This window comes from Rattus norvegicus, chromosome 12 (genome assembly GCF_036323735.1).
Source record: "Rattus norvegicus strain BN/NHsdMcwi chromosome 12, GRCr8, whole genome shotgun sequence".
NCBI classification, from domain to species: Eukaryota; Metazoa; Chordata; class Mammalia; order Rodentia; family Muridae; genus Rattus; species Rattus norvegicus.
Genome location: NC_086030.1, coordinates 13,554,206 through 13,568,112, shown reverse-complemented (window position 1 = coordinate 13,568,112; position 13,907 = coordinate 13,554,206).

Here is a 13,907-nt window from a genome sequence, read left to right as displayed (position 1 = left end):
TAAGCTTACGCCATCCTGTATCGGTCAGCTTGACTTTGGTATAATACACTCCTGGGGGTGGTTGACCTATAAAGAGAAAGCGGTTATCCTGATCCACTGTTTTAGAGAGTTCAGTCCATGATCTGGAGGGGAGGCAAGATGGCAAAAACTACTCACTTTCTATCCAATAAAAAAGAGAGAAAGCAAAAGGGGGTGGAGTCCCACAGCCGACTCTCACTAGGCCCCACCCCTTAAGGGTTCCACCCTCTTCCAACTGCACCTAACACCTGGACATTCAAGTATACACTTGCCCTAAACTCTGATCACCCCATTTTTCTGTTCTGATTTAGAGCTTTCCCTCTTTTTACCCACCTTTCCTTTCAGGCCTTGACCCACTCCTCATTTCATGTAAGTTCCTCGTGGACGGCCACCACATCGGAAGCTCAACGACCTGTTCTTATCCTTTCTCCTTCCTTTACCTATCCCCGCCACTGACGCGAGTGTTCTCTCCCTGCCTCCATGAACAGCACATTCCCCTCCCCCCTTTTGCTTATTCTTTTCCTGGTTTCTCTTGTACCTCAATAGCCATATTTTCCTCATTTTCTCTACTGAGTACTTCGCTTCTCCCAACGGGGACAAGACCAACACACAAGTTCTCGGCCTGCTACTACCTGTAGTCACAGCAGGGGCTGCCGACCTGTCTGCTCTGTGCTCTGAACTGTTAGCATGTGCATTAGACACCTGGTGCTCCGTGACACATCTCTCCTTGGTTTGAAAGGATTATCCCATCTGATTCAATGAGAAGGACTTCAAAGGGGGCATCTTTGGCTCCCTACTAAATCACCCTGCTAGCCCAGAGGAAACCTCGCCATGATTGGCGGGTATTAGGCAAACGAAGCACAGGTGGGAGAAGATCCAGTATCCAGGGAGAGTATTTAAGAATGTCAAGCCTGTGGCTGAAAAAAGCAAAAAAGCAGCAAATGGAGAAGGAAAGACGTTCTAGAAAAAGACGAAATTTCCCAAATAAAATTTACAAAGCAAACCATAACATTGTATAGATCTAAATTTGCTACAAGGTATCGTGCAATTTATATAAATATGTATAAATATTTGGTGAATTCTATTTGGAAATAAAGATTACAGACAAAGTAAAAGAGGAAAAGAATGTCAACCTCTTTGTATTTAAATTTTCTCATACCCAAGAATAAAATGCCGTTCAGTCCTGGCTCCTTTTTCCTGGCTTTGTGGAGAAGTTCCTTGCATGAGCTTGAGAGAGCCCTGATGCCTGATAATAAGAAAACTTAGTAACAGCCTATGCTCTAGACCCAGAGGGTCCCCAGCAGCCTCCATTACTGAAGCTCCGACTTTTCTTTTGCCCTGTGGTATCTGCAGTGGCCCTTGAGTGCCAGGACATTTTTAACTGGAAAATTTGGATTTCCTATTTCAAACTTACTACGGAAACCTCCCCCTCCTCCACTTCCACTGTGAACACCGTGTATACCGTATCTCATCTTCCATGACTCTGTCTGCTTAATTATTATTTTCCCCCCATAAGTGCTAGCAGTAACCTAGCTGTAATGTACTTGCTAATGAGCACAGCTTTGAAGGGCCACGTAAGGATCCAGTAGAGGCCTTCTTCCACCATTGCCTCTGAGTGTGGCCACGTATACCGTCCCTTGGCATGCAGAGAGGCCAACACAGACGCATACATACGGTGCCAACAATGCATTCGCCCCCATAAAACGAAATTAAATCTTAGCACACGGTAGGTGTTTTCACATTGGTAAACTGATGGATTTCCATGGTGAGTAGCTTACAAGATTATTGATTTTGGGGGAAATTTGGAAAAAAGAAAACTACATCGTCACATTTTGACATAATTAAGCATGCTCATTTGCACACGTTACTAGGTGCCTCTGCAGTGACCCACTTCTGGGGATGGTGAGATGGCTCAGCGGTTAAGGGCACTGACTGCTCTTCCTGATGTCCTGAGTTCAATTCCCAGTGACCCCATGGTGGCTCACAACCATCCGATGCCCTCTTCTGGTGTGTCTGAAAACAGCTACAGCATACTCATATACCTAAAGTAAATAAATCTTTTTTTTTTTTAAAGAAATGACCTACTTCTAAGTACACGGAATAAACTGATGTGTGGCACATCAGCTATGGTTACTGCATGAGGAGAGGCAGTGACAGGTCTTAACACAGGAGGTGTGTCACTTACGGAATTGTGATGCAGCCGAGCAGGATGTGGCCAGGGGTAAGAATTTGAGTGTCCCAGTTCCTGGGACCATTTGGTAGCCTTAGGGATGGGGGTCCTTCCAAAATAGAGACTTTTCTTTTATTGTGCCATTCTGGGAGGAAGATAGGACTTAACTCAAAATCGGTTTGAAGTGTGACTCACAATGACTTCATTTGCACAGAATAAGGGCACAGGGTTCTCCTCTCCCAGGGGACACACTAGATGACATTTGTCATGGCTGATTCACCCCTGTAGAACAAAGAGAAGAGTGATGGATGGGTGATGAAGAAGTACCCCGGTTGCCTTTTCTTCTTTTTGAGTGTGCATGACCCACGTGAGCACAGCATTCTGAGAACATCATGCAGCACCTGATGGAGGGAGATTTGCCTTGTGTGGAGGCAAAGCTGAGCTCCGTGACCACACAGTACCTGTTTATGTAACTGGAGGTTCTTCTCCATTTGGCTATGCCCAGCTGGAAGAGCCCATGGATAGGGCTCTCTGGGTCTTTTGCTGACCTCTTGACGTCCCAGGAAAGGCCATTCTTTGCTCCCCTAAGTTCAAGGCTGTGACATGGGCCTGATGAAACTGCTTGCCCCCAACTCCCCCTGACCTCGGTTCCAGAAGCAAGAATGGCGTCTTTGCCTAGGCTTGTCAGCCCGGAATTCTGACAGCATGAATTCCTTTAGTCCTCTGTTGTCATGGAGCTCTAGAGATGGGAGCTTCCCCCAGGAGATGCTCAGGTTGAAACGATCCCGAAGTTCTGTTCCTAATTGAAACAGAACTTTTCCTGTGGCTTCTGAGATGTGACAACGTACACTCAATGACTGTGGTGTGGCTCAGTGAGAGCGCGTGCTCTGTGGTGTGGCTCGGTGAGAGCGCGTGCTCTGTGGTGTGGCTCGGTGAGAGCCCGTGCTCTGTGGTGTGGCTCCGTGAGAGCCTGTGCTCTGTGGTGTGGCTCGGTGAGAGCGCGTGCTCTGCGGTGTGGCTCAGTGAGATCGTGTGCTCTGTGGTGTGGCTCAGTGAGAGCCTGTGCTCTAGCGTGCTCTGGGCCCTAAGTTCCATCATCATTCCCTGAGAAAAGGAAAATCACCCCCCATAGAAACCATACTCCCAGGGGGGCTCAGACATGTCAAGACCTCACCAGTATGACATCAGTCAGAGCAGGCCCACCTAACACTGTCAACGATCCTTCTGGTTCTCCACCCCAATTCTTAATAAGCACCTCAATTCCTTGAAGCCATGAGGGGCCCTGGTGTTAAAGAATTCCTAACCCTTTCTCAAATAAAAGTTAAATACAAATCCCAAGGTAGCACCCACAGTGTTCCTGTTCGGATAACTGAAATAATTGAAAGATAACATTCTTGGGAGGAAGTGGGGCACTCTGTCCTGAGAAAAGAGGGGACAGTTTGTCACTCTTCGGAGACTATGCATCTGGCTGGCAAACAACAAAACTATTACAGGCCGGGGAAGTAGCTGAGCTAATTTACCTAGCACACATGAGGCCCTGGGTTTGATCCCCAACACCTTATAACCAGGTGAGGTCATGCACACTTGCAATCCCAGCACCAGGGGTTGAGGACCAGAAATTTAAGATAATCCCTCCTCGGCTGCACAGTGAGTTCAAGACCAGCCTAGTCGACAAGAGACCCATTCATAAAAGAAAAATAGTGGTGGCGACTCTCCTAGCTTGCTTCCGTTGCTATGACAAGAACGATGACCACAGCAAAGTGGATAGGAAAGGCTCGGTTTGACTTACATGTCCCAGGTCACAGTCTGTCACTGAGGCAAGTCAGGGCAGGAACTGAAAGTGTGAACCTGGCGGCAGGAGCTGATGAATAAGCCAGGGAGAAGTGTTGCTTACTGACTTGATCCCCGAAGCTTGCTCAGCCTGCTTTCTTGTAAAACCCAGGACCACCAGTCTAGGGATAGTACCACCCACAATGGGATGGACCCTCTCAAATCAACCATTAATCAAGACAATAGTCTACAGTCTCGCCCACAGGCCTATTTGATGGAGACATTTTCTCAACCATATCCATCTTTCCAGATGACCCAGTTTGCATTAAGCTGACAAAACCCAGCATAGGTGCTTAGATAGGACCACTTTGCTCAAAGACAGGGGAGAGATTGAACCCTACGGTTTGAGTAGAGCCAGCCAAGTCTGCAGAGTAGTCAGCCTCAGGAACAGGGAGGGCCAGCCTTGGCACAGGTCGCCTGATGGCACCGAGTCAGGAAAGCAGACTGACTCCTCATCTCAAGCCCACGTTTGTTATTATCAACAGCAGAGCGATGGGAGAATGTGAGTGCCTTGGGCTGGTCCTGTGCTAGTGGTGGGATTGCCCCTGACGCCCTAAGATCTCCTGGGGTTGAGATGGTCTCAATGGCGACCAGAACGAAAGGAAACCTGAGGGGTCTTGGGCATGAAAAATGGGTCTGAAATTCAAAACATCCTATTCTAGTAGTCTGGGTGATTACACACCACACACACACACACACACACACACACACACACACACACATGCACTCATGCCTGTGTGCACACACAGAGTTTAAAAAAAATTTTTTTAGAGAAGCACAAAAAAGCAGGAAGACAAATTGAAAGATTACCTGGGTATCTCCCATCTTGGTTCACAAAATGTAACATTTTGGTGATGGACTGGTTTTTAGTGTATATTTCAATGTACATTTTCCTGGATTTCTTGGTAATTTTGGTATCCACTTATAATTTAATTATTTCTGAGCAAGGGTTCACTGGATACCAATGGAGGACGCACAGGATCTAAGCAAGAAAATAGAGCCTTGGACATATAAAATTATGAGTTATATACGTTAGTCAACCTTGTGCTGCGGTAAAACATAAAACCTGAGGCAACCAACTGTCTCAAGAGAAAAGTGTTGATTTGGCTCCGGTCTTAGAGGTTTCTTGACTAGACAGCTCTACACTTCCCCTCCAAGGGTCTCCAAGAACCCACAAACCTCTCACTAGATCCTACCTTACAGAGGCACAGTGCCACTACAGGGGCAGGGGAGGGGACAATCAGCATCCAAACTATGGCAATTGAAAATCTTAATTCCCACCCTGCATTCATGGCCAGCAAATGCTAGGCGGTGTGTTAAATGGCTCCTCCTTCCAGAAAGGCCGACGGTAAGCCAGGGCCATTGAAGGAGCCTCTCAGTACTGACTCACACTTAAGTTAATGCAGTGGTGGTGGAGAAAAAAATGCTAAGGGGGCAGGGTTATGGGGACAAGAGCAGGGAGTGGAGCCATCCAGACCCAGGTTCAAGACAAAGTGAAAGGCACCAGAGGTCAGAGGTGGGGGAGGGGGTGGGGGGGATGAGGGGTGGGGGCACGAAGGGGACAGGGTCGGGGGAACGGGGACGGACGGACACACACAAGACCACGACAATGACCACCACCACGACGACACCATCAGCCTTAGCAGGAGACTCCGCACCTGCTCTCTGGGGAGCAAGAAACAGGGACAATGGAGGCCGATGATGGACTCAGCGCTTTAGGTCACTTGGCCTTAGTGATTGCGGGGAGGGGGGGGAGGTTGGGAGGTTGGGGGGGGGGGGCGGAGACGGACCGAAATGGGCTCCAAGTAAGGGCCTGTTCAGGGAGACCTCAGCTGTTTATTCCTCTCAGGGAACTCAAGAGCACAGTGACACTCAGAAACTTTGCATGTGTCATTTTTGGAAACTCCCACCTGCACTGTAAATAGATTTAAAATAGAAAGTCGGGCGCCGCCTCGTCTCCCACCTCCTCCCTGCAGCCTCTCTCAGGAGTTGGAATGCAAAGTTCCATTTAGAGAGTCCCAAGGTTTGGTGCTCACCTTTCTGGAGGCCTCGCAGCCACCCAAGGGAACAGGTTTGGGTGGCTGCATTCACTAGTCTTTTGCAGGTCGGTACAGGTCCCCACTGCTGGCTGAAAACACAGGGTCTGGACAATAGCCCCTGTTTTTATTGCAGAACAGTGGGGCCCTGGAGCCTTCTGCCAACAGAAATGAAAGCCAGAAAGTTACAAAAGCCCTGAATGAGTATCCAGTAGATTGGGTCAGGGCTCAATTGGTGAGTGCTTTGAAGTTCTTCCGAGGCCATTAACAAAAAGGTGCGAGCAAGTCTGTATTTATCTCTCCCCAATCCAGGCCCATCTTACTCATTATTAACAGCCAGTCCTTCAGCCACATCAGCAAGATTGACCACTCAAGGCATTTAATGGATGCCAGGTTCTTTTCCAACGGCCCAATGAGAAAGCAAGAAGGGTCGATGGCCACCAGCCTCTGTGGGGGATGCTGGGAGAATGGGAAAGGAACCGAACTGTTTCCTATCGCTCCCTGACTGACACTTTATTTTCCGATCCTCAGGACAGCTATATAGCATAGACACTTCCCCTTCTGCTCCTTCCTTAGAATCCATGGAGGCAGAACAATTATGTAAATTGCTTCAAGACCCAGAGTCACAAGAAAGGGGTCCTGCACTCCCCAACGACACATTCGGTGTCACATGTTTCTGTCCCCACCTGAGGGAGCCCAAGAATCTCACCAGATATGCCTCTGCACCTCTTAGTTCTGCCGAAATTGGGCCCGACAGCCACTGCTGTGTTTCTAAAACCTGCCACAGAAGCTGCTCAGGACGCAGGCACAGACCTTGAAAGCCAGGCTGACCTAAAAGTCTCCCAAGAAGCCAGGGGAGCACGGAGGAAGGAGGACCTCACAGAGCTCCATTAGAGTCCAGAAACACCACAGAAGTCACAGGCTTTCTAACGGCAATACTGCTTTACCTTCCTGTCAGCCTGTGAGCTTCTAGCACTCCTCATACAGGCATTCCAACTGGGGCGAGCGGGCACCTCTTTGTCGTTTTGACGTGCACTTCGTCTCCAGTGCGATGGCCCTTGTTTTCTATGGATTACCTCAAGAAGGTTCTGTGCAGAGGGGAACGCAGGTACCCTGAGGTACTGAGGTACTGAATGAAGATGTTGACCAAGCTGAGGCCTATGAGAAGCAAGGGAAGGAGATCTTACACAAGGTCGCATCCCAGGGAGACCCTCCTGGTCCTTCAGACTTAAGAGAAGAGGCTTCTGGCCAACGCGGTCTGGAGAGGACCCTCAGGGAGGGTGCAGTTCATCTTGTGGCCCTGCTGCCAGACAGCACAGTTCTCGGGCTCCAAGCCACCTTGTCATGCTGTGTGAACCTCTGCTATTAAAAAAAAAAAAAAAAAAAAAAAACCTGCTTATTTTCTATGCCCTTTTCGTCTGACAGGTGAAGAATTGCCAAACTTTGGGCTCTAAATAACTCTCATTAGTCATTATCTGGGATGAAAGGCCTCATTTACTACCTGGGAGCTCCTTCAAAGCCATTCCAAGGCAACCTTTTTAACACCAGGAGGGTATTCGTCCTGATTTGTACCCATAGAGACAGAATGCAGGTGGGTAGCAGGCCTCCAGGCTCAGCTGCAGGCTAAGTGTTAAGGGCTTATGCCATCGAGGGGCTGAGCTGGTGCACAGCTTTCAGGATTGTCTGAGGCTCTCGTGCTGCTGTCCTCTACATCTTGAACATGGTCGCTGGATATGGGCTGATCTCCCGCACTACGAGGGGGCTATTTTGCTTAGTAGGCAAAGTTTATTAAGTGGCAGGAAATGTATCCACCAGCCACAGACCACAGTCAATGTTTTACATTCGAGAGGTTCCCCTTTGTGACTAAGATGCCACAAATCTAGCTGTGACCCCGTAAGTGTATGAAGACCTCAAGAGCCCAGAGGACCAGAACGGAGGGATGCTGCTCTCAGGGACCACTGCGACCACAGAGACAGAGCCTGACAGTAGCCATTTGGAGCAGCCATCTAAACTCTAGACCCCATCTCTAAAGACGGTTCTTTAGTTTACTCTCCTCAGCACCCCAGTCTCTCTCCAGCCTCAGATTCACTCACGCTCTCATCACATTCGCTATTTTCCCCTTTGCTGTGACAAAATGTCCAGCAAAAGACAACTCCAGGGCTCACAGTTGGAGGGGATGCTACCCATCAAGGCAGAGGAGACACAGCAGCACGCAGATCCATGGTGGCAGGATGGCCCCTCACATCCCCAAAGATCAGAAAGCAGAGAGAGAAATCCCCAAGGTCCACACCCAGTGACCCGGTTTCTGAGACTCCACCTTCCCCAAGTCATAGTGCTACTGGGGGAACAGTGCGGTGAAGTGGGGACCAAGTATCCAAATGTACGAGCCTATGGGGGCATCTGATGTTCAAATCGCATCACCGATGAATAAGGTTGACACTGGCTTTCATTGACCCAGAGTCCAGGGGCGTGTGCACAGCACTTCAGACAGCACTGTAACCTCCAGGTCCCTAAGCACTGAGTACACAGCAGGGAATGGCCTTACGGCTGAGGGGGAGGCTCTAGACAAGAGGAAATGGGCCACAGAACCCAAATCTGGTTATGCTCCAACCCAACCTTCTCTCCCACCCAGTCTTGGGTCTCCAAGTAGTACTTTCCACCAGCTTCCCAGGCTCCCCAAGAAGACATGAGTCTGAGCTTCACAAATGGCCCTGTGGTTTCCAGCTTCAGAAATAGGGCAGAAAGGAAGTGTGGGGAGGGGACAGCCTGCTTCCTCTTCCAGATCTCTATTTAGTCTCTCTTCCCCACTGGCCTGGGACACTGCAAAAGCATGCGGCTGCTTAGAACCCTGTGTGCCTGGTATCACGGAGCTTAAGGAGGAGAGAGAAGCCTTGGTACATGGAACCGAATTGTTAGCAGTCCAGCAAATGGTGGAGAGGGGAGAGGAGAGGCTGTGCCACGAGATGGCTGGAAATCTACACCAGGTCCCAGCAGAGCCACGATAATGCTGCAAACACGTCCACAGGACGGTGGGTTGTCCTGGGTTTGCTTTATTGCTTATATTATGTTAATTGGGTTCCCAAATTACACAGGAATTCACACGTCTACACGTAAGATGCCGAGGATCCCTGGCCCCAGCTGGCTCTAGTTGGTAAAGTTGCTGGGAAGGGATACAGAGGCAGGACTTTAAAATTCCCAGGCAAGGGAACCCAGGGAAGAGGAAGGAATTTTTAGAACGGGAAGCAGGAGGATCAAGCTTGGGAGCTACAGGAGAGGAAAGCATACAGTTACCTGAGAGCCAGGGAAGAGCTGCCCCTCCCCCATTGGGGTAGCAAAGATGGAATGTAGTTTTTAATAAGTAATAACTCAGGAGTATCGGAGGGGAGGCGTTAGCAATTTGGAAGTTTGGGAGTAGCACAACCATTGAGCTGCTTAGGGCATATTAAAAATAAGGCACTGTGTCTGTGTGTGTGTGTGTGTGTGTGTGTGTGTGTGTGTGTGTGTGTGTGTGTGTTTCATTCAAGAATCCACAGCATTGTTGCAGTAGCAAGAAGCATGGGCGCAGCCCCCCAGTAGGGAGTTAGAGCGGATTAACTACTACCGCTCTAGTGGATAGTGGGAGAAGGCAATCCTGAGAAGCATACATAGACAAAATGCACCATATCTGCTCTTTTGAGTGATAACGACCCCAAGGTATTATTTATCCTAGTTTGCTTTTCTATTGCTGTGTCAGAATATTGATCAAATATGGGGAGGAAAGGGTTAATTGGCTTACAGGTTACATTCGTCACTGAGGAAGCCAGGAACTGAAGCAGAGACCATGAAGGATCTCTGTTCCCTGGCTTGCTCCCTTGGTCTTGCTCAGCCTGCGTTCTTGTATAACCCAGGACCACCTGCACAGCCGTTAGACAGTGGCCCACAGTAGGCTGACCCCTAACTATCTTAGTTAGGTTTTCCATTGCTAAGAAGAAACACCATGACCAAGGCAACTCTTAAAAGGAACAACATTTAATTGGGGCTGGCTTACAGTTTCAGAAGTTCAGTCCATTATCATCATGGCAAGAAGCATGGCAGCATCCAGGCAGACAGTGCTGGGGAAGGAGCTGAGAGTTCTACATCTGAAGGCAAACACAAGAAGACTGACTTCCAGATGGTCTTCTAGGAGGAGGGTCTCAAAGTCCATCCCCAAAGTGACGCACTTCCTCTAACAAGGCCACACCCACTCCAAGGCCACACCCACTCCAACAAGGCCACACCTCCTAATAGTGCTATTCCCTGGGGCAAGTGTATTCAAACCACCACGTTACCCCATAAGAGAGCAATAAATAAAACACCGCAGACATGGCTGCAGGCCAAACTGACAGCCTAAGCTAACTATGACCAGGTCATTCATCAGAGCACAAAAGCCAAACCTGTGCAAGTCACAGGGTGGCCCAGAAAAGGCTGTCACAGGGAGAGCAGCAGTGATCTGGAACCCAGTTTGCCTACCAGCATGTGCTTCTCTAGGATAAAAATGAGTTGTTTGGGGCTGAAGAGATGGCTCAGTCAGTGAAGTGCTTGCATGAAGATCACAAGGACTCCCTGGCAGTAGCTTTAGCCTAAATAATGAGTTCTAGGATCCTTAGAGACCCTGACTCAAAAAAGATTGGTAGTACTTCTGAGGATGACACTCAAGATTGCCCTCAGTCGACACATGCATGTGCACACACATACATGCACATAATGCACACATGTGCACCTGCACACACATGCACCTGCACACACATGAACATGCATGCACATGTACACACATGCACATGCACACACATGCACATGGGCACACATGCACACATGTGCACATGTACACACATGCACATCGGCACACATGCACATGCATACACATGCACATGGGCACACATACACACATGTGCATGCACATATACATAATAAGAAAAATTAACACCCTACTCTAAGACAATCAAGTCTGAGTTCTAAAACTGTGACGTCTACCATTTCTGAGGGGGTCTAGCATCAAACTTTACCTGACAGGTATCTCCAATAGGATGGTAACTATCATGGTTTAAATGGGAACTGTCCCCTACAGTTCCTGACATTGAGCACTTAGTTCGGAGTCAATGGCGTTACCTGGGGAGGTTTAGGTGGTGCAGCCTTCCTGGAGGAGGTACATCACTGAGGAGAGGGCTTTGAGAAGGAGAGCCCCACATTCCTTTCGGTTCTCACCCTCCCTGCTTCCTATTTGTCATTGAGGATGTGAGCTCTAAGCTTCCTGTTCACACCCTGCTTCCCCACCGTGGGAGCAGGAAATCAAACCTGGGTTCTTTGCAAGAGCAGCCGGTGCTCTTAACCACTGAGCCATCTCTCAGGGCCTTCTTGGGTCTCTTTTCAAGGGGTACTAATCCTATCTCTCAGAGCTCCACCCTTGTGACCAATCACATACAAAGGCCACTGTCCCGAACTGTCAGGCCCGAGAGAACATAGGTCTTCCCCTTGGGGTTTAAGTCTCCCTGACAGAACAATCTTGGGGGTTCCGGGCTGATAGATTCCTACGGGGATTCCACCGTGATAGATTCTTATCCCTCTGGAATGTAAGCTAAAATAAACTCTTTCTTCCCTGGTTTGCCTTGGTCATAGTGGTTTATCACAGCAACAGACAAGCAACTACCGGTGGCGAGCTGACGTCATGAGATCTCTGCCGTTCAACTCATTCTCTCTGGGAAGCAGGAGCTCTCAGCGGCCCAGCACTGCCAGGATGTGCCAGTCAAATTCCTAGAACCTGCCCCTAACTTCCCAGCAGCAAAGACAATTTAAGCCTTTCTTCTCATGTAACATTAGTAACCTCAGCCCGGAACCCCCAAGATTGTTCTGTCAGGGAGACTTAAACCCCAAGGGGAAGACCTATGTTCTCTCGGGCCTGACAGTTCGGGACAGTGGCCTTTGTATGTGATTGGTCACAAGGGTGGAGCTCTGAGAGATAGGATTAGTACCCCTTGAAAAGAGACCCAAGAAGGCCCTGAGAGATGGCTCAGTGGTTAAGAGCACCGGCTGCTCTTGCAAAGAACCCAGGTTTGATTTCCTGCTCCCACACCACCATCTATAATGCCAGTTCCAGGGGATCTGATGCCCTCGTGTGGCCTGAAACACCAGCACGCACATGATGCACATACATACATACATACATACATACATACATACATACATACATACATACATACAGGCAAAACCCTCAGACACATAAAATAAAATAAATAAATCTTTAAAAGATTAGAAGCTACTGAAGAGATCTGCCGGGTCCCCTTCACCTTGTTGAGGGTGTAGTCTGGACTTGATCCAGACATGGAGAATTTCAGATGTATTCCTCCCCGCCACCCCGCCCCTGTGTGCGCTCTCAAGCTCGTGTGTGCACATGTGTAAAGACATGTGTGCAGGTGCACGTGCACTCGTGTGCCTATGTAGAGGCCACTGGTTGTTTGTATTTGTCAATCATCGCTCACTCCCTTCCTTTCCTTTCATCTATTTTCAGGCCTGTTTTATTTTGTGCGTGTGAGTGCTTTGCTGTACGTTTGTCTGTGCATCACGTGTGTGTATGTGTGTGTGTGTGTGTGTGTGTGTGTGTGTGTGTGCGCGCGCGCGCTTGGTGCCTCAGGAGGCTAGAAGAAGGTGTTGGATCCCTTGGAACTGGCATGGAGGGTGGACGTGAGCCATTGTGTGGGTGCTGGGAACTGAACCCAGGTCTTCTGCAACAGCAGCCAGTGCTCTAACCACTGAGCCACCTCCCCTCCTCCTCCCCCCACCGTCCCTTGCTTTTTTTGAGACAGGGAATCTCAGCAAGCAATAAAGCTCACCGACTCACTTGACTGGCTGTCCTGCATGCCCTGGGTATCCTTCTGCCTCTACCTCCCTGGTGCTGTAAGTCCCCACTTCTTACATTCATGCTTGGGTTTGAACTCAGGCCCCTATGCTTGGATGACCTGGGAGGGAGAAGCATGTGTCCAAGCCTAGAACTCAAGCACTATGCTTTATGTCTTCAGGGAGCAGGGGCTCCCATATACCAGACGATTGGCCCTTAGCTAGGGCCAGGGAGTTGATGTCCCTTCTGCAACGTGTGAGGTCCAAGCATCAGCCACATTGCCTCACACACTGGGGCTCCGGTGCACACAATTCCTGTGTGCTGTTCTTCATGGCTCCTCCTGCCTGGTAGCTCCTGTTGATATCAGGAACCGGCTTTACGGTTGCAGATCACCTCGGAATCCGGCAATGATGGTGATGTCACCCGTAGGCGATAGGGATCGCGCATCTGTTGCCATGGCAATCATCATACATTCCCAGAGTCCGCTTGGCTCACCTCCACCTTTACCAGAGAGCGGTTACATCACAACCCAAATAAAAGGCAGAACCCCCGACCTCCACCCCCTTTTTCCCCTTCATCTTTTGCCCCGTTCCCCCACAATAAACCTCTCACGTGGGACTGTACTGGCCTGGTGTTGTCTGCCCAGATGCAAGCCTCAATTCTAACACAACAGTTCCTACTCACCAAGGGGAAATGACAAAAGATCACCTACAGAAACTCCCAGGGATGGCGAGACCCACCACAACTATGGGATCAACGTTCAGTGGTGGCCCAGAAGACGATGACAGAGGCAAATCCCTAACAGCCACTAAAAGCTGACCTTCCAGCAGAACGTCACAGGCACTAACCAGGTGCCCATTCATATAAGTTTAGAGGCTGCAAACCAGGGTGCTTCGAAGACCTGTTTGCTGGAAGTTTTACACGGCACAGTGTACAGTGCTCTCTGGCCACTGATGAGACACAATAATGGGGAAAATGTCAGGCTGCTTTGACTCCTGTATGTAAG